The sequence below is a fragment of the Schistocerca serialis genome, chromosome 6, assembly GCF_023864345.2.
Source record: "Schistocerca serialis cubense isolate TAMUIC-IGC-003099 chromosome 6, iqSchSeri2.2, whole genome shotgun sequence".
In the NCBI taxonomy this organism is placed as follows: domain Eukaryota; kingdom Metazoa; phylum Arthropoda; class Insecta; order Orthoptera; family Acrididae; genus Schistocerca; species Schistocerca serialis.
Genome location: NC_064643.1, coordinates 719,045,532 through 719,067,445, shown reverse-complemented (window position 1 = coordinate 719,067,445; position 21,914 = coordinate 719,045,532).

Here is a 21,914-nt window from a genome sequence, read left to right as displayed (position 1 = left end):
AAAGCTTTCTGTAAATGGCTTGTCACACATGACAGTTGTATTTATTTCTGTTCTTAAAGGATTTCGACTGTGTGAAGTGTTGACAAGTTATTCACAATTACATTTTTTTCTGGTTATGTATTGTTGTAACGATGTTATGTTCATAAATAAATAAATAAATAAAAAACATGCGCTTCCCTCGGGCGCATAATTTTTGGTACTCGGTATTGCGTTCACGCTGTCCTGACAAAAATAATTTTAAAAAAAGGTGACCTAGTTTCATTCCTCTCGGGAGGGGGAAATTGCAGCAACAGCCGCTTACTGGCTGACCAGATATCCGCCTACCATCTCGCCTCACTCGTTGCGGCCACTGTGCGTAACGGCTCATGTTTACCGGTATCGTGTGGCCGTTATCCGCAATTTACCAGCCGTACAGTGCTCGGCTAAAACCTCTTCCATACCGCGTCGTGATGGATACGACACCGTTCCGCCGGTGCCCACTTGGTCAACCAGCCCTTCCGCTTTGCTGTTGCTCTGTTACAAACACATAGAGCAATTCGTGTGTCAGTCATACCGCTCGTAAACTCACAGAATCAATTATGTTCAGTAATAAACAAAAATGTCAAGCTATTCAAAAAGCACCGAAACGTACAGACGTTTTTGAAGAAACAGTGAAAGAGTAGGGCTCCAAATGTCATTCGAAAAGATAAAAAAATACATGCCCAGCATGAACTAACTACCAAAAATTCTAAAACGGAAATAAAGGGAAACTCAAAAGATTTTCTCAGTTAAAATATGAGGGTCACCCCAAAAGAAATGCACAATATTTTTGTAAAAATACAGTTTTCACTCCGCATGTGTGAAAGTTTTAGTGTGTGTAGATACATCCTTCCCGCTTGTTTTCAAACATAGTTCAACCTATTCCCGTGAGTGGCGCCGTCACAGCATGCCTTCAAGATGGCTGCTACACTTGACGTTCGTCAGAAGCAACGTGCTGTCATAGAATTCCTGTGCTATGAAAACGAGACAGTGGGAAACATCCACAAGAGGTTGAAAAAGGTGTATGGAGATGCTGCTGTCGATCGCAGTACAGTTAGTCGGTGGGCGAGCAGGTTACGTGATGAAAGCGGGCACGGTAATATTGAGGATTGTCCTCGCAGCGGCAGGCCTCGTACTGCATACACTCCAGACAATGTGCAGAGAGTTAACGAATTGCTGACTGCTGACACATGCATCACAGTGAACGAATTGTCACGCTACTTTAGGATAGGGGAAGGATGTGTTTGCAGAATACTGAAACTGTTGGCGTTAAAAAAGGTTTGTGCCAGGTGGGTTCCCAAGATGTTGACAGTGGCTCACAAAGAAACAAGAAAAACGGTATGTAGCGAACTTTTGGAACAGTACGAGAATGGTGGCGATGAATTTCTTGGAAGAACTGTGACAGGTGATGAAACATGGTTCCATCATTTTTCACCAGAGACGTAGAGGCAATCAATGAAGTGGCATCGTGCAAATTCACCCAAGGAAAAAAAAATTCAAAACCACACCTTCTGCTGGAAAAGTTATGGCTACGGTGTTTTTCGATTCCGAAGGACTCTTGCTTGTGGACATCATGTCAAGTGGAACCACCATAAATTCTGATGCATATGTGACGACACTGAAGAAACTTCAAGCTCAATTGAGTCGTGTTCGACCACATCGGCAAAAGCAGGATGTTTTGCTGTTGTACGACAATGCACGGCCACATGTCAGTCAAAAAATCATGGAAGCGATCACAAAACTCGGATGGACAACACTGAAACACCCGCCTTACAGTCCTGACCTGGCTCCATGTGACTATCATCTCTTTGGGAAACTGAAAGACTCTCTTAGTATAACAAGGTTTGATGATGATGACTCCCTTGTGCACGCTGCCAAACAGTGGCTCCAGCAGGTTGGTCCAGAATTTCACCGTGCGGATATACAGGCGCTGGTTCCAAGATCGCGTAAGGCAGTTGAGAGGGATGGAAATTATGTGGAGAAAGGAAAATATTGTTCCTAAAGAATGTATCTACACACTGTGAAACTTCCCCCCCTTTGAACAATTTATACAAGACTGTGCTTAAACTGACACACAATATTTTGTTAGCGCAACGCAATCTGACTTTCAAAATTCCCTACAAAAGAATGGCCCTGACTAACATTAAACTATACCTTTCACAAATCACTTACCTCACAAAAATCTTCGCTGCTCAAGCTACTGCAATACAGCAAGCGCCACTACTGCCAGCTAAATAAAAGATTCAAACTATGGAAGGCACTAACTACTGATACGGATAGTTAGCAAATGAAAGATATTAATAGAGAACAAACAATGTATTTACCTTGATATCATCATGTATAAATATACCAGTTCATGACAAATTACAAATCTCCGCCATCTCTCTCCCCACATCCACCACTGCTGGCGGCTCACCTCCAACTGCGCAACGCTACGCGCTGTTCACATCCAGCTGCCGCTGCCCAACACTACAATGGCAGACAACAATGCAAACTAGCCACAGACTGCACACAGCACAGCCAGTGATTTTCATATTGAGCGCTACGTAACGTTGCCAATAAGAAAACATAAACAGCCTACTTACATAGAGAAAACATAAACAGCCTACTTACATAGCCCCCATGCTCCCCACAAAAAATTTTACAAAATATTTTTTGGGCAGTGGCCAATAATGATTTGATAAAATTTTTCATAATTACAATAACAAACATGTCAAATGCACACACTTGTTGATACAATGTTGGTCAAAAGCTAAAATTTTCTCACAGTCCATAAAGACAGTCCTAATCGTACATAACAGTAGAATAGCAGTGTTTTTTCTCAAAGTCTGAGCAGTAAAAGAAAATGCACACGGAAGTAGTGGATTTCCATGCAGTCTTGAAGAAGTAGTGTTGTCCTTCCAATGGAAAGACAGTGCTGACTCTTGATATGCTGACAGATAATGGGCCACAACAGAGCAAACCCACAGCAGAGTCAGTCGTAGTTTGGAAGAATATTGGTAGGTAGGTCATCACAGAGCAGACCCACTGTAGTCCTGGTAGAGATTACGGTATTGGTGGGCCATCAAAGATGTAGACCCACTGTAGTCCTTGTAGAGACGGCCAGCAGCCATCTGTTGCAAATGTGCAGGTGCACAATCACCATCGAAGAGTCTTGCAGAGAATATAGCAAGTCCATAAACCACCACTTGTGCACTCACAACGTTTTTGGAATTGTCCTTAGAACCAGCAATGCTGTTATCCAGTCCCTTGCTGAATTATTAACACACGTGCAAACACTATCAGTCCCTACTTCTCACATATTGTCCATGTACTATGACCAACAGAAACGTGTGCAGTGAAATGTTACTTAATTTGAAGAACTGGTAACAATTACAATTTTATAACATGAGAATACAATAACAAAGGTACACAATACATCATTAAAAACATAACAATATAGATAACATTTGTAGTAATAGGGGCTTTACAAAAGAATAGAAATAGACATATACGTCAGTGTTACAGGAATTATGACATGAGTACATACATAGAAGATCAGAATAATTATTGAAACATCAACTTCACACATGAGCATTTAAACAGAATGAATAATGTCTAACATCTTTACAAAGTAAATAACATATTATTAATGCCAATTATATTTGAGGATAACAGTATTCCTCATCATGGTGAATGTAGCTTAATATTAAAAGAGAAAAAAATTCTATGAAACTACACAGAGACAGGAAGAAAACAAATACCCAAGGGTACACAAACACATAGTGGGATAACACCAATAGGAAAGGACAGGGTTCGCTTTCAGTGTAACATTTGGTACTGCAGTCCAACCTAAAACTTCATATATCTTTCCTCTTATTTCATCCTTTGTTTCCACCAAAAAAATTCTATCTAAGCATGCTTTCTGTATTTATATGTTCACACATTTCTTACCTCAACATTTATTTCCAAGAAAATCCTACCTAAACCTGTTTTCTCAATGCATTTCTTCCAATTCATCGCAACTCATTCTCTTAGAGGCTACCCCCTCTTAAGCTAACTTAAATCTACTGAGCTCAGATGCTAAACTAAGGGACGAGGCAATGCAGCAGCACGTAAAACAATTATTATAAACAGCAATGAAAAAAATGGAAAATTGCAAAGCAAGCTACAGTATAAATTAGCAAAAGTCAAATTCAATAACACTATGCCTGGCAAACAGCAGCAACTTATACCTAAACATGACATAGCGCAAGCACAAAAAATATTACACTAAAATGGCCATGTCTAATACCTATGTCACATCTTAACATTAGAGTGATGCATCACAATTTATTCTACAAAAGAAATTACCAAGTACTTGAAAAGAAAATTATGTGTTACTGTTACTAGTGCCTTCTTATTGTTCTTTCCTTTCGAAGTGCTCCTTTTTTAAAGAATGTGGATCATAAAATAATTATTTAATAGATCTGTTGACAGAAAGTGTTCACATTAGCAAATGCATTTCATTTTATAAAACCAATGCTGCAACACAGCTGAAAAACAGGTATCAAATGAAATAAGCAATTACGCAAACCAAAGCATAAAAATATCATTCAATAGTCATGTGACATTTCATAAGTTAGTAGAAATTCTCTCAACTCTCGTAGAAAGACGCTTGCCGTAATCAGGTGTGCAGATGTACGAATATTTCCCATCAATTCATAAGCATTTCAGTATCATTACTCCTTACCTTATTACACATATACGTATCCATCGACACTCGTCAATATTTCGTCATTATAAATATGAAGCATAATCAAATAACTCATATGGTAGCCTCAGCCTATTAATCGTAAACATACCTCAGCAGCATAATACACATCGTCGTCGTAAAAATAACATCATAACACCTCAGTCAAATCTCAAAATCGTCGTAGCTTCCTCCAATAATTAAAAAAATTCTCTGCTCATGTCAAAAGTGTCATCTGCCTCAAACGTACTTTAAAAATCATAATCCCTTTACCAAATACATCATTCAAAGCTCTCATAGTATCACAATGGTTCCGAAAAAATATGAACAGTTTACAAAGTACAGACAAAATACAGTTTCATAAGTGTGAAGTTATCCAACTGTGTAATTCAAATGGTTCAAATGGCTCGGAGCACTATGGGACTCAACTGCTGTGGTCATAAGTCCCCTAGAACTTAGAACTACTTAAACCTAACTAACCTAAGGACAGCACACAACACCCAGCCATCACGAGGCAGAGAAAATCCCTGACCCCGGCGGGAATCGAACCCGGGAACCCGGGCGTGGGAAGCGAGAACGCTACCGCACGACCACGAGATGCGGGCAACTGTGTAATTGCGTAAACATGTGTCACAGATGTAGTAAAAATAAATGTTTGTCTCTCTCAGTTAAATGATCAGGTAGCTGTGTAATTTGTGTGTTAGAGAAATATGGTACCGATGTGTAAAGTTGTATAAGCAAATACCATATTAGCTAGGGTTCCTTGTGCTTGCCAAACACATGGTACACAAAGTAGGCATGTACCCCCCTGAGGATAAATGTAATTATACCCTCAGGTGTTACAAATTACAGCAATGGAATGAAATGTATCACGGAAAACTTTCTTTGTAATTAAAAAATCTTTGAAAATAAGTGTTTTAAGTATAAGATTAATCACTCAAATGCGTGTCCTGTAGCGCTAAATGCCCGTCTTGCTGTAAGATAATCTCTGTGGAAGTGTCGTAGTTATCGTCCTCTGAAAGCTAAGTTCTGCAGAAGTCAATGTACTTACCACATGATAAACAAAAGTGAAATGCTTTGCGTATAGATGTCGTAGTTATTATGCTTATTGGCGTGATGAAGAAAGTACTGTACAGTAACGTAATGTTGTGCCACGAAAAAGGCTGTCTCATTGTTGCTATACCACAAAAGTTACTACTAAAACATGTTTTTCTTTCCAGAAGAATTCAGAAAACTGTGCAGATATAAAACAGATACACCGCAAAAGCAACATTGTAAATTGTCACTCATTAGTAGCGTCGTGATAAAATCGTGTAACTCACATAAACTAACACTGTGTCATCTGGTATCTCACAGAAAGTACTTTAAATCCAGAATATATTTTCAGGTCAACCAAAATGTTGCCTTAAAATCTCATTAGCAGTACTGGTAAATGTTCTAAGTATGTGAGCCTTATAGTCGTTACGTAATCGTGCAACTAACAAGCAAGAATGTACACACACAATAACACTGTAACGTCTGTTCACTATAACAATGCATTCGTCATTTCTGTTTAAATAAGTTCTCTTGGTTCTTGATTGGATATTTAACTTCAAACATTGTTGTATGTTAACAGATTCTAAGTCTCACAAAGCATATTAGTAATGTGAAGCGAAAAATTTTATGACAAAGACTAAGTTAAAAAGCAGATTATCTCTCAGTAAGCGGTTTTACATGTGAAGTGTGGTGCAATCCTTTACTCTTCCTAGTACGCAGACTTTCAACTTCAAAGCAATTATCATGTTGTTTACATCGGTAAAGAATGCTAAATCTTTTCTCAAGGCTAGCGTCTTTGTTATTTTTCCCTGAGCCAGCGGCCGCACGCAGCTGCCTGCTGTGCGAGTCATTGTCTGTCTCTTTGTTGGCGCGCGTCGTTATTGGGATTAGGAGACCTAACTTCTACGAATTCGCCTTGCCGAGAGGGCCCAGCTCTGTTAGAATCCCGCCAGTTCTGATGAAATTCACGTCTGTCGTTTTGTCGGTAGTTTACATAGTTTCTTGTTTGTCGGTCATGTGGTGGAGAATTTCTCCCTGAATCGTAACTCTGCGCCGAACTGTTGCGTCTGAAGTTATTCTGCCTCCCTTGATAGTATTTATTTTGGTTCCCATATTGTCTGTTTCTCTTATTGTCTCTGTGATAGTCATTACCACGGAGAGGTGATCTTTCCCTGTAGTTATTACTACTCTGCCAACGGTTGTCATATGGGTGGTGTCTGTTTTGGTCACGATTTGCGTTGTAAGAATAGCCTTTTCGTGTCCAGTTATTGTTTCTGTCGTCACGGAATTGTGACGGATGTGACCTGTAATTGTTGTGTCCTTGTTTTCGCGTTCCGCGATTATCAGTGTCAATTTCTAGTTCTTGTAACAGTCCCTGAAAAGCCTCAATGTCTTCTTTGCAACGTCCTGCTAAAATAATATGTCGTAAATGTTCAGGCAATTTGAGTAAGCAAATGCGGATGAGTTTTGAGGGGCTGTATGGGTTTGACAGGTACTGATTCTTGTGCAACATGTCTTCAAAATATTTGACAAGACTGGAAAATTCAGACTGTTCAAAGTGTTTCATCATCATGATGCTATGTTTTACTCGGTCTTGTGTGGCTTGAGACCAATATGCTGAGAGGAAGGCATGGTAAAACTCTCCTTCACTGTGGCAATCGTGAATTACCGATGGCATTCTTACAGCTGGTTCATTCTCTAAGTAGCCACACATAAATTCTAATCTGTGTTCCAACGACCAGTTGGGAGGAAAACAATGAGAGAATTGATGGAGCCATGCTTGTGGATGAATGTCGTTGGCAGAATTCTTAAACGTTTTGAATTTACGTGTAGTAATGAACAGCTTATAGTCAAAATCATCGTGTCGGCGAGTAGCATCTCGGTCATAGTTACGTCGTTTCGGCGGTTCCATCTCAAAATTCGGCGTACCTTGCCAACTTCTTTCACAATTTCCGAAGTGCCCTGTGTTGTTATTTTGTGTCTGTTCCGTATTTGTATGTCCCTCTTCCCGTATTGGGGCGCGAGTGTCCTCTGAAATACGTAATTCTTGTACTACTTGTGCCAACTGATCTTGCACTTCCCGGATTTCTCTTTTGTACTGTGTATTGATTTGATTTTGATTTTGTTTGAATTTTCTAATTTGTTCATACTCTTCAGTGTCCATGAAGGCTACAGGTGTTGTGTCATTCAGATCATCATCTACCTTTGTAGATAAGTTAGTGAACTGATCTGAAAGTTCGGCTACTTTATCCGATAGTGAAATCATTTCCTCTCTATGTTTTTCAGAACCAAGTTTCAGAGTGTCCATTTGTGTTGCAATCGTGTCTACTGTGACCTTTAGGTTTTCCTGAGTTTTTGCAAGTTGCGTAACCGAATCGGTAGATGCAACTGAGTCAATTTTAGCTTGCAAGGTGTTGTGATTTTCATGAAAAATAGTTTGCAGTTCTTTTATGGCTGCTTCATGATTCTGTAATGCATTTTCATGCCGCGAAAAAATAGGTTGGAAATGCTCACAAATTTGTGATTTTACGTCATTACAGACTTTTTGACATTTCGATTCAATGTTATGTAACTCACTAGTTAAATCTTCACGTGTTTGTTCAAGTGTGGTGTCTAACTTTTGAAGATTTTGTTCCATTGTGTCTAACTTTTTGAGATTTTGTTCCACTGTGTCTAACTGTTGCTGTGTTTGTCTCTGGTGTTGTTCCATTGTGTCTAACTTTTCAAGCTTTTGCTGTGTTTGTCTCTGATTTTGTTCCATTTGTTGCATTAATTGCAATAATAATGTATTAGTGTCTGGAATCTGTTTCTCTACGCTTTTCGGCAGTGCATTTGCACCGACAACATTCACATTTTGACAAGCAGAAAATGTGTCTTGACTTATTTGAGAAAACGGTGATGACCCAAAACCTGAATCTACAGTATTTGCGAGATCGTGTCGTGTCATTTCGGCTTCCTGAGGCGAGCTATTGCCGACCGGTCGATCGATAATGCTTCCCTCTTCACTAATTGTTTCACTGTCCACGCCATTGTTTGACGCCCGCTCCATTTCCCTGTGCACAGTTACTAAATTACTACTTTGAACATTAGTAAATTCATTACTCGGCGGCGCTGATAAGCTACGCTCGTCATCACTATTATTTCTCAGTTTAGTTTGGAGCCTAGTGTTACGTTTTTCACACGCCATTATTGTCACAGTATTTCACACGACAACACAGAAAAACACAATTTGAAGATCAAAAATAAGAGAACACATTAACATAGCACTGAAAATAATATCTAGTTAATTGCAAGCGCAGCTGCGAAATACTTGGTGCAAATCTACATGCATGCCACAACTGTTTTACTATACAACAATGAAAGACTGCAACTACAAAGGAAATTCTCTCTACAATTACGCGCTAGCAATAAACAAAAGCTACACTAAATACACAAACTACAAGAAAAATCAGAAGGTTCCAGTGAGGTATCCTAGGCTAAGGGTCGACATATGAAACGTCCCCTTTTAACAATTTATACAAGACTGTGCTTAAACTGACACACAATATTTTGTTAGCGCAACGCAATCTGACTTTCAAAATTCCCTACAAAAGAATGGCCCTGACTAACATTAAACTATACCTTTCACAAATCACTTACCTCACAAAAATCTTCGCTGCTCAAGCTACTGCAATACAGCGAGCGCCACTACTGCCAGCTAAATAAAAGATTCAAACTATGGAAGGCACTAACTACTGATACGGATAGTTAGCAAATGAAAGATATTAATAGAGAACAAACAATGTATTTACCTTGATATCATCATGTATAAATATACCAGTTCATGACAAATTACAAATCTCCGCCATCTCTCTCCCCACATCCACCACTGCTGGCGGCTCACCTCCAACTGCGCAACGCTACGCGCTGTTCACATCCAGCTGCCGCTGCCCAACACTACAATGGCAGACAACAATGCAAACTAGCCACAGACTGCACACAGCACAGCCAGTGATTTTCATATTGAGCGCTACGTAACGTTGCCAATAAGAAAACATAAACAGCCTACTTACATAGAGAAAACATAAACAGCCTACTTACAACTGTAAGACTTTCAAACATGTAGAATAAAAGATGGATTTAAAAAAAATAGCGTGCATTTCTTTTGGAGTGACCCTCGTACACTCTATTACAAAAATTAAAAAATTAAAAATAATATATAAAAGAGACACCGCGAATGAAATATCGGAATGGGACGGAAATCGATAGATGTAACGTACATATTCAGGCAAACAAATGATTACAATTTCAAAAAACAGAGCAAGTGAATTATACATTGGTCCACCTCTGGTCCTTATGCAAATACTTATTCGGCTTGGCACTATTTCACAGAATGATTGGACGCCTCCCTGAGGGATATAATGCCATATTCTGTCCAACTGGAGTGTCAGATTGCCGAAATACCGAGCTGCTTGGAGCGCCACGTCCGTAACGATCCAAACGCTCTAAATTGGGAAGGAAATCGGCACTTTGTTGGCGGAGTTACGGCTTGGCGAGCATAAAGACAAGCGCTAGGAACTTTCGCCATGTGCGTGTGGGCGTTATCCTTCTGGAATGTGAGCCCTGGATGGCTTTCCTTGAAGGGCAACAAAACGGGCCTCGACGTACCGCTGTGATGTAAGAGTGCCGTGGTTGACAACCAAACGGACCCTGCTATGCAAAGAAATGGCACCCCCAGACCAACACTCCTCGTCGTCTGGCGTATTTTGGGCGACACTTAGGTTGGTATCCCCACTCAATGAGATTCCAGGCCGAATGAACCCGACACCACTACAAACGCGCTTGTTGGTGTGCGGAAGTCAACGAGAGTCGGCTCAAGGGGCGCCTTGAGCTCGTCCCCTTCCTGTGAGCCACCTGTTAATGCTCCAGTTGCACGTCGGATCGATTACAATGATTAATCAGTGACTCTGAGTGCCTCTCTGACGACTGCTCGAGCTTCGTATTCTGCCGCCTCTCTAGGTCGACCGCTTCCATCCTGAAGTGTGTTCGGCCATGGTTCACCCACGTCGAATAGTGGCTTCGCTTTTATTCAAACGCCTAATGATTCTCCAAATGCTCCAAAACGTTTCTTTGAGCCCAACTACACGTCCTTTCTCAAATGCCGACATCTGCGTATATCGTTCATGCGACTGTATGTGAGACCTAGTTACTGTCCACCCAAGTACACGGAATGAAATTCGCAAAGACTTTATCCCCTGTTATAAGTTCCCAGCTTACCATCCTTGCCAGCTGCGCGGTGAAATTGTGCTGCTGCGTCACACATTCCGACCGTCAAAGTTTACAGTTTCCCCATTTTCCTTCGGTACTTGCATGAAATGAATAGCAATTTGTGACCAACTTGTATAATTCCTTCGTCGCACTGTCTTTTTTTTTGTGCCGTTTCTGACAGAAAGAAATTAGTATGGCTGTAAAGAAGAGATAAAAGAACATTATCAAAATACACTTGTTGCAGTCGGGTGGCCCAGTGGGGCCCAGAAATGAATCATAACAACTAGATTCTAACTTGTTTGGCAACATGGCTTTGTTTTCACCACCAGAGATTAAGCAATAACGCAGGCCAACCACAATGACAGCCTAATTAATACTACAACCGAACAATTACTTCTTTGTTTCTTACTTTTTTACAGTGTAAGACGTGTATATTTCTATTGTCTATTGTCGAACCACAATTTATGAAAGACGTTTATATTTTATTAATAGGATTAAGTAGGAATAATTAATATTTGTCATTTTGGAAATAATTGTGGTAGCGGGGAAGGTCTGCACCAAAGTATTGTTGGCGGGAGAGACTGCACATTGATCAAATTTTAAAAAGGGTGGGGAGACCAAGTATGGATACAATTTAAGAAAATGGAGGGAAAGACCGTGCATTGATACATTTTGTAATGGTAGCAGGGATTGTCTGCACCAGAAAGCATTCTTGGCCGGAGAAACCGCACTGTAGCGTTCGTAGGAAGTCAGTAGTAAGGGAGATGTGAAGCGAGTCGGTAACAGGTCTGAAGCGCGAGGTTGAGAGGAGCAGTGTGCCTGCCAGCCACCAGCTATGATTTACAAGAGATTATAAACGGATGTACAGAGACATCAGCTAACTATTATCATAAGATGAACTAATTTAATTGAATTTTTTTTAGCAACGCTAGTTGTGAGATTATTGTAAAAAGTAAGATCGATTTGAACATTTGTAAAATGATTTCATTACCAATAGTAAATATTTGAAGAATTGTTTTCAGAATATAATTCATTTTTGCCAGCAATATTGCATTACTGATTATAATACATCCCAAAAACCATCAATGTAAAACTTTGCGAAATTTTATTGTTGTCAAGAAAAAAAACTATGAATTACGTAACTTCAGTCAAATCAATTAAAGAATCCAGAATGAGATTTTCACTCTGCAGCGGAGTGTGCCCTGATATGAAACTTCCTGGCAGATTAAAACTGTGTGCCCGACCGAGACTCGAACTCGGGACCTTTGCCTTTCGCGGGCAAGTGCTCTACCAACTGAGCTACCGAAGCACGACTCACGCCCGGTTCTCACAGCTTTATTTCTGCCAGTACCTCGTCTCCTACCTTCCTAACTTTACAGAAGCTCTCCTGCGAGGTACTGGCAGAAGTAAAGCTGTGAGTACCGGGCGTGAGTCGTGCTTCGGTAGCTCAGTTGGTAGAGCACTTGCCCGCGAAAGGCAAAGGTCCCGAGTTCGAGTCTCGGTCGGGCACACAGTTTTAATCTGCCAGGAAGTTTCAATTAAAGAATGTCAACTTTGCTATTAAAGAGTAACGTCAGCTTTGGTAATAAATACAGCCACTTATTATGACAGCCCACCAGCAGTTAATAGAGTATAGTAAAACAGAGTAAGTATAGTAATGTCACAGTTCGATGTAGCAGTCAGATGGCGATCCACTAACAGTAAAAAAAGGTAAAAAAAAATGGCTCTGAACACTATGGGACTTAACAGCTGTGGTCATCAGTCCCCTAGAACTTAGAACTACTTAAACCTAACTAACCTAAGAACATCACACACATCCATGCCCGAGGCAGGATTCGAACCTGCGACCGTAGCAGTCGCGCGGTTCCGGACTGCCTGTTTTGGTCATAACATCCATGAACACGACCCTAAGTTTATCAGGTTTGTTTTATTTTTTAACTTGTCGTGCAGTAAATAGGCCTGGGCAAACGATACTTTCATTCGAACGAGCTTAAGATTTCCCGATATGTCGCAGCTTTCGATACAGTATCGAGATTTTTTGAAAAAAAAAAAAAGTTGACATGTTCCACATCCACGAGGATCTCCTCAGCATGGATCTATGGAACGAAAAACTAATCTAATCTAATCTAATCTGAACAATCACGTGGTATTTGACTCGCCCGGCGCGAGTGCAAGGGATATGCAAGAAACTACGAACTAGCCACGACAATAATCTACAGCTCCGCTTAATGTTTGACAATTTCGTGAAACACTGGAGGAAATAGCGTTAAATCCTACCACTGCAAAGACTCTTACTGTATTTGAACAAAGGTATCATTTGTCTTACAATACCCATACGTATGGATGTAGAGACATTTACGCTGATTGCTAAGCAAATATAACAGACAAAGACGAAAATGTTGGTCTCCAAAAGATAATACTTGACCGGACCCAGTATAATATTTGTTTATGAGAGACGGTAATTATTTACGAAGTATGATGAAAATGAGCAATTCAATCCCTATTCACATAGTAGAATAACAGATAAAAACTTGCCAGATTTTAATCAGTTTGAAAACAAGACGGCAACATTCAGATAAAACAACGAAGGCGAGTAATTAGAAATCAACAGCGAACAAACAAAATATGTAGTAATTAGGTGACTAATTTTTATCACGAGAGTGAATTACTGCGGCAAGACCTGTCTTGGAGGTAGTACCTTCGAACGTCGCTAGATTGCAGGACGAATGAAACTTCGGAAACTGGACAGAATCCTCACTGCAGTCTTATTTATTTATTAGTTGTCGTTGCTACGCATGACCTGCACCCTAGAAGATATTTCAGACCGTGTTGCACAATTAATTTTTAATTAAAATCCATAGTACAATAAGAACACTAACAAGGGGTCGTTGCGATAGTACCAACAGATGTCACTAGATCGCATGTCGACCTAAAGATCTAAGAGATTTCCCGAATTGTGACGTAAGCTGTTCGAACAGTTCGAGTCGTGTTTAAACACAGCCCTGGTGGTAAAGTCTGCTCTGGGCTGTTGGTCTCACATCAGGCAGAGTGCAGACTTCTTTCGCGCCGTCACTAGGAGAGGATGGATGGCGAGCGCATTGTTTCGACCGCCTTTTAACCTCAGAATACATCCCCATCCCATTTGATAGCAGGTCCTGGGGCTCTCACGGAGATACTGGAACGATGAAACATACCCGCCACTGTTCAGATTTAAAACTGGGAGTCTTGTGCTCTACCTACTAGATCACCATAGCCAATATTTTATGGAGGAAAGTTATTAATTATTTTGATTTTGGCTCTTCAGAGTAAGCTATTAAGTGGCTTCCGGAAGGGTCACTGCAATAAATGCATGTATGGCCAAAAATTACTCATTTTATGGCTGTAAAAACAGTATTATATACACTACTGGCCATGAAATTACTACACCAAGAACAAATGCAGATGATAAACGGGTATTCATTGGACAAATGTATCATACTACAACTGACATGTGATTACATTTTCACGCAATTTCGGTGCATAGATCCTGAGAAATCAGTACCCAGAACAACCACCTCTAGTCATAATAACAGCCTTGATACGCCTGGGCATTGAGTCAAACAGAGCTTGGATGGCGTGCACAGGTACAGCTGCCCATTCAGCTTCAACACGATACCACAGTTCATCACTCGTAGTGACTGGCGTATTGTGACGAGCCAGTTGCTCGGCCACCATTGACCAGACGTTTTCATTTGGTGAAAGATCTGGTTCAAATGGTTCAAATGGCTCTGAGCACTATGGGACTCAACTGCTGAGGTCATTAGTCCCCTAGAACTTAGAACTAGTTAAACCTAACTAACCTAAGGACATCACAAACATCCATGCCCGAGGCAGGATTCGAACCGGCGACCGTAGCGGTCGTGCGGTTCCAGACTGCAGCGCCTTTAACCGCTCGGCCACTTCGGCCGGCTGAAAGATCTGGAGAATGTGCTGGACAGGACAGCAGTCGAACATTTTCTGTATCCAGAAAGGCCCGCACAGGACCGGGAACATGCTATCGAGCATTATCCTGCTGAAATGCAGGGTTTGGCAAAGATCGAATGAAGGGTAGAGCCATGGGTCGTAAAACATCTGAAATGTAACGTCCACTGTTCAAAGTGCCGTCAATGCGAACAAGAGGTGACCGAGACGTGTAACCTATGGCATTCCATACCATCACGACGGGTGATACGCCGGTATGACGATGACGTATACACGCGTCCAATGTTCGATCACCGCGTTGTCGCCAAACACGGATGCGACCATCATGATACTCTAAACAGAACCTCGATTCATCAGAAAAAAATACGTTTTGCCATTTGTGCTCCCAGGTTCGTCGTTGAGTACACCATCGCAGGTGCTCCTGTCTGTGATACAGCGTCAAGGGTAACCGCAGCCACGGTCTCCGAGATGATAGTCCATGCTGCTGCAAACGTCGTCGAACTGTTCGTGCAGATGGTTGTTGTCTTGCAAACGTCCCAATCTGTTGACTCAGGGATAGAGACGTGGCTGCACGATCCGTTACAGCCATGCGGATAAGATGCCTGTCATCTCAACTGCTAGTGATACGAGACCGTTGGTATCCAGCACGACGTTCCGTATTACCCTCCTGAACCCACCGATTCCATATTCTGATAATAGTCATTGTATCTAAACCAACGCGAGCAGCAATGTCGCGATTCGATAAACCGCAATCGCGATAGGCTACAATCCGACCTTTATCAAAGTCAGGAACGTGATGGTACGCATTTCTCCTCCTTACACGAGGCATCACAACAACGTTTCACTAGGGTACGCCGGTAAACTGCTGTTTGTGTATGAGAAATCGGTCGGCAACTTTCTTCATGTCAGCACGGTGTAGCCACTGGCGCCAACCTTGCGTGAATGCCCTGAAAAGTTAATCATTTGCATATCATAGCATCTTCTTCCTGTCAGTTAAATTTCGCGTCTGTAGCCCGTCACCTTCGTGGTGTAGCAATTTTAATGGCCAGTAATGTATACCGATTACATCCCTGTAGATGATACATCGAACGTGTTTATTTGTATTGGTTTGTAATGCAACACTTAGGTGTATGGTTTATAATAAATCAATATATTTATTTGTATTAGCCTCTCAAGCTTGATAATACGGTAGATCCATCACAGCATAAATAGGCTTTCGAAGAGGTGATTACCAAAATTCTATACAGAATGGAAGCTGTTAAAGGAAAACTTATGTCTTCACCTTGTCGTGACACAAGGAGATATGCATCACACGCCGATGAAAGTGAACACGTGAACTAAGAACGCTTAAAATATTAGTAACGGTTTAGGGCGGTAAATACGGCGACGACGGAGTAGCTGCGGGACCAGCCTCGATTGCAATCCTGTTTCTGAGTTGCGCCGCGCGGGCCGTAATCGCTCCCCGGGGCAGGCAGTTTGTCAGGATGGGGGAGGGTGGGTGGGGGTGGAGCCGCCCCCGCGCTGTCGCCGGCGTCGCCTAACAGATGTCCGAAGGCCGCGGGGCGGCGGGCGTGCGCCGACTCGCAAAGTGGCGGGGCCGTACGTCAAAGCCGGCGCCCGACGCAAAACAAGGTGAACAGCCGCTGCTAATTGCGACTAATTACACGCTATTAGTCTGGCGCGCGCGGCTCGACCCTCCCTCATTCCGTGTCAGCGTATCTGAGACGGCATCTGTCTCCACTCTAGCGCCGACGGTAAGGTGCCGTTTAATAATCGAAAAGTGCAGATTTATCACGCAACCTCATCTGTAATGTCTCGCTGTCGGCCTGCCTCCTTTACGGAATTATTCATGCCTGAGAACTACATTAATGTTCCCAACACCAAGACGGGGAATTGTAGAACTGTACATACAGTCTGACAGTGCTAGTAAGTACAGCGTGAAGCGCCACGCGCTGCAGCCAGAGGCTCAGGACGTCGTGGCACGGAACGAGAGTGGGCCTGGATATGCAGCCGGAGAACACAATGCTGTGTATTTTGTAGGCACATCTACACTACTGGCCATTAAAATTTCTACACCACGAAGATGACGTGCTACAGACGCGAAATTTAACCGACATGAAGAAGATGCTGCGGTATGCAAATGATTGGCTTTTCAGAGCGTTCACACAAGGTTGGCGCCGGTGGCGACACCTACAACTTACTGACATGAGGAAAGTTTCCAACCAATTTCTCATACACAAACAGCAGTTGACCAGCGTTGCCTGGTGAAACGTTGTTGTGATACCTCGTGTAAGGAAGAGAAATGCGTACCACCACGCGCCCGGGTTCCCGGGTTCGATTCCTGGCGGGGTCAGGGATTTTCTCTGCCTCGTGATGGCTGGGTTTTGTGTGCTGTCCTTAGGTTAGTTAGGTTTAAGTAGTTCTAAGTTCTAGGGGACTGATGACCAACGATGTTAAGTCCCATAGTGCTCAGAGCCAAATCCAAATCCGTACCACCACGTTTCCGACTTTGATAAAGGTCGGATTATAACCTATCTACATCTACATCTACATCTATACTCCGCGAGCCACCTTACGGTGTGTGGCGGAGGGTACTTATTGTACCACTATCTGATCCCCCCTTCCCTGTTCCATTCACGAATTGTGCGTGGGAAGAACGACTGCTTGTAAGTCTCCGTATTTGCTCTAATTTCTCGGATCTTTTCGTTGTGATCATTACGCGAGATATATGTGGGCGGTAGTAATATGTTGCCCATCTCTTCCCGGAATGTGCTCTCTCGCAATTTCGATAATAAACCTCTCCGTATTGCGTAACGCCTTTCTTGAAGTGTCCGCCACTGGAGCTTGTTCAGCATCTCCGTAACGCTCTCGCGCTGACTAAATGTCCCCATGACGAATCGCGCTGCTTTTCGCTGGATCATGTCTATCTCTTCTATTAATCCAACCTGGTAAGGGTCCCATACTGATGAGCAATACTCAAGAATCGGACGAACAAGCGTTTTGTAAGCTACTTCTTTCGTCGATGAGTCACATTTTCTTAGAATTCTTCCTATGAATCTCAACCTGGCGCCTGCTTTTCCCACTATTTGTTTTATGTGATCATTCCACTTCAGATCGCTCCGGATAGTAACTCCTAAGTATTTTACGGTCGTTACCGCTTCCAATGATTTACCACCTATGGCATAATCGTACTGGAATGGATTTCTGCCCCTATGTATGCGCATTATATTACATTTATCTACGTTTAGGGAAAGCTGCCAGCTGTCGCACCATGCATTAATCCTCTGCAGGTCCTCCTGGAGTACGTACGAGTCTTCTGATGTTGCTACTTTCTTGTAGACAACCGTGTCATCTGCAAATAGCCTCACGGAGCTACCGATGTTGTCAACTAAGTCATTTATGTATATTGTAAACAATAAAGGTCCTATCACGCTTCCCTGCGGTACTCCCGAAATTACCTCTACATCTGCAGATTTTGAACCGTTAAGAATGACATGTTGTGTTCTTTCTTCTAGGAAATCCTGAATCCAATCACAAACCTGGTCCGATATTCCGTAAGCTCGTATTTTTTTCACTAAACGTAAGTGCGGAACCGTATCAAATGCCTTCCTGAAGTCCAGGAATACGGCATCAATCTGCTCGCCAGTGTCTACGGCACTGTGAATTTCTTGGGCAAATAGGGCGAGCTGAGTTTCACATGATCTCTGTTTGCGGAATCCATGTTGGTTATGATGAAGGAGATTTGTATTATCTAAGAACGTCATAATACGAGAACCCAAAACATGTTCCATTATTCTACAACAGATTGACGTAAGCGAAATAGGCCTATAATTATTCGCATCTGATTTATGACCCTTCTTGAAAATGGGAACGACCTGCGCTTTCTTCCAGTCGCTAGGTACTTTACGTTCTTCCAGCGATCTACGATAAATTGCTGATAGAAAGGGGGCAAGTTCTTTAGCATAATCACTGTAGAATCTTAAGGGTATCTCGTCTGGTCCGGATGCTTTTCCGCTACTAAGTGATAGCAGTTGTTTTTCAATTCCGATATCGTTTATTTCAATATTTTCCATTTTGGCGTCCGTGCGACGGCTGAAGTCAGGGACCGTGTTACGATTTTCCGCAGTGAAACAGTTTCGGAACACTGAATTCAGTATTTCTGCCTTTCTTCGGTCGTCCTCTGTTTCGGTGCCATCGTGGTCAACGAGTGACTGAATAGGGGATTTAGATCCGCTTACCGATTTTACATATGACCAAAACTTTTTAGGGTTCTTGTTTAGATTGTTTGCCAATGTTTTATGTTCGAATTCGTTGAATGCTTCTCTCATTGCTCTCTTTACGCTCTTTTTCGCTTCGTTCAGCTTTTCCTTATCAGCTATGATTCGACTACTCTTAAACCTATGATGAAGCTTTCTTTGTTTCCGTAGTACCTTTCGTACATGATTGTTATACCACGGTGGATCTTTCCCCTCGCTTTGGACCTTAGTCGGTACGAACTTATCTAAGGCGTACTGGACGATGTTTCTGAATTTTTTCCATTTTTGTTCCACATCCTCTTCCTCAGAAATGAACGTTTGATGGTGGTCACTCAGATGTTCTGCGAATTGTGCCCTATCACTCTTGTTAAGCAAATATATTTTCCTTCCTTTCTTGGCATTTCTTATTACACTTGTAGTCATTGATGCAGCCACTGACTTATGATCACTGATACCCTCTTCTACATTCACGGAGTCGAAAAGTTCCGGTCTATTTGTTGCTATGAGGTCTAAAACGTTAGCTTCGCGAGTTGGTTCTCTAACTATCTGCTCGAAGTAATTCTCGGACAAGGCAGTCAGGATAATGTCACAAGAGTCTCTGTCCCTGGCTCCAGTTCTGATTGTGTGACTATCCCATTCTATACCTGGTAGATTGAAGTCTCCCCCTATTACAATAGTATGATCACGAAACTTCTTGACGACGTTCTGCAGGTTCTCTCTGAGGCGCTCAACTACTACGGTTGCTGATGCAGGTGGTCTATAGAAGCATCCGACTATCATATCTGACCCACCTTTGATACTTAACTTAACCCAGATTATTTCACATTCGCATTCGCTAATAACTTCACTGGATATTATTGAATTCTTTACTGCTATAAATACTCCTCCACCATTGGCGTTTATCCTATCCTTGCGGTATATACTCCATTCTGTGTCTAGGATTTCGTTACTGTTCACTTCCGGTTTTAACCAACTTTCCGTTCCTAATACTATATGCGCACTATTTCCTTCAATAAGAGATACTAATTCAGGAACCTTGCCCTGGATACTCCTGCAGTTTACCAATATTACGTTAACTTTTCCTGTTTTTGGTCTCTGAGGACGGACGTTCTTTATCAACGATGATAATGTCCTCTCTGGTAAGCCGTCAGGTATTTTATCGTTTCGCCCAAGGGGGGGTCCCTCTAACCTAAAAAACCCCCGTGTGCACGCCACACGTACTCTGCTACCCTAGTAGCTGCTTCCGGTGTGTAGTGCACGCCTGACCTGTCTAGGGGGGCCCTACAGTTCTCCACCCAATAACGGAGGTCGATGAATTTGCAACCATTATAGTCGCAGAGTCGTCTGAGCCTCTGGTTTAGACCCTCCACACGGCTCCAAACCAGAGGACCGCGATCGACTCTGGGCACTATGCTGCAGATATTAAGCTCAGCTTGCACTCCGCGTGCGATGCTGGTTGTCTTCACCAAATCAGCCAGCCGCCGGAAGGAACCAAGGATGGCCTCAGAACCCAAGCGGCAGGCGTCATTCATTCCGACATGTGCTACTATTTGCAGCCGGTCACACCCAGTGCGTTCAATAGCTGCCGGAAGGGCCTCCTCCACATTACGGACGAGACCCCCCGGCAAGCACACCGAGTGCACACTGGCATTCTTCCCCGACCTACCCGCTATTTTCCTGTGGGGCTCCATAACCCGCCTAACGTTGGAGCTCCCTATAACTAATAGGCCCGCCCTCTGTGACTGTCAGGACCTTGCCGGAGAATCGGCCACTGGCCCAACAGGCGCGGCATCCTGTGGTGGCTCGGAAACGATGTCATCACCACTAGGAAGCACCCCGTACCTGTTGGAAAGGGGTAAGGCAGCTGCCACGCGGCCAGATCCCACCTTCGCCTTTCGGCCAGGCACGCGCGAGCCCACCACTGTCCGCCATTCACCCTGGAGTGATGGCTGACCGGTAAGATGCTCACTGCCGGAAGACGCAGCGACATCAGGGGTTCCATGTGATTCCAAGGCCACCGAAGTAGGCATAGGTCTCACCACAGTTGCCCCAACGCCACTACGAGCCGACGCCTGCGCCTCGAGCTCGATGAGCCTAACAGACAAAGCCTCCACCTGCCCCCGAAGAGTGGAGCGGTTTATCGTATCTCGACATTGCTGCTCGCGTTGGTCGAGATCCAATGGCTGTCAGCAGAATATGGAATCGATGGGTTCAGGAGGGTAATACGGAACGCCGTGCTGGATCCCAACGACCTCTTATCACTAGCAGTCGAGATGACAGGCATCTTATCCGCATGGCTGTAACGGATCGTGCAGCCACGTCTCGATCGCTGAGTCAACAGATGGGGACGTTTGCAAGACAACAATCATCTGCACGAACAGTTCGACGACGTTTGCAGCAGCATGGACTATCAGCTCGGAGACCATGGCTGCGGTTACCCTTGACGCTGCATCACAGACAGGAGCGCCTGCGATGGTGTACTCAATGTCGAACCTGGGTGCACGAATGGCAAAACATCATTTCTCCGGATGAATGCAGGTTATATTGAAACGTCCCCTTTGAACAATTATGCATATGACTGTGCTTAAACTGACACACAATATTTTGTTAGCGCAACGCAATCTGACTTTCAAAATTCCCTACAAAAGAATGGCCCTGACTAACATTAAACTATACCTTTCACAAAT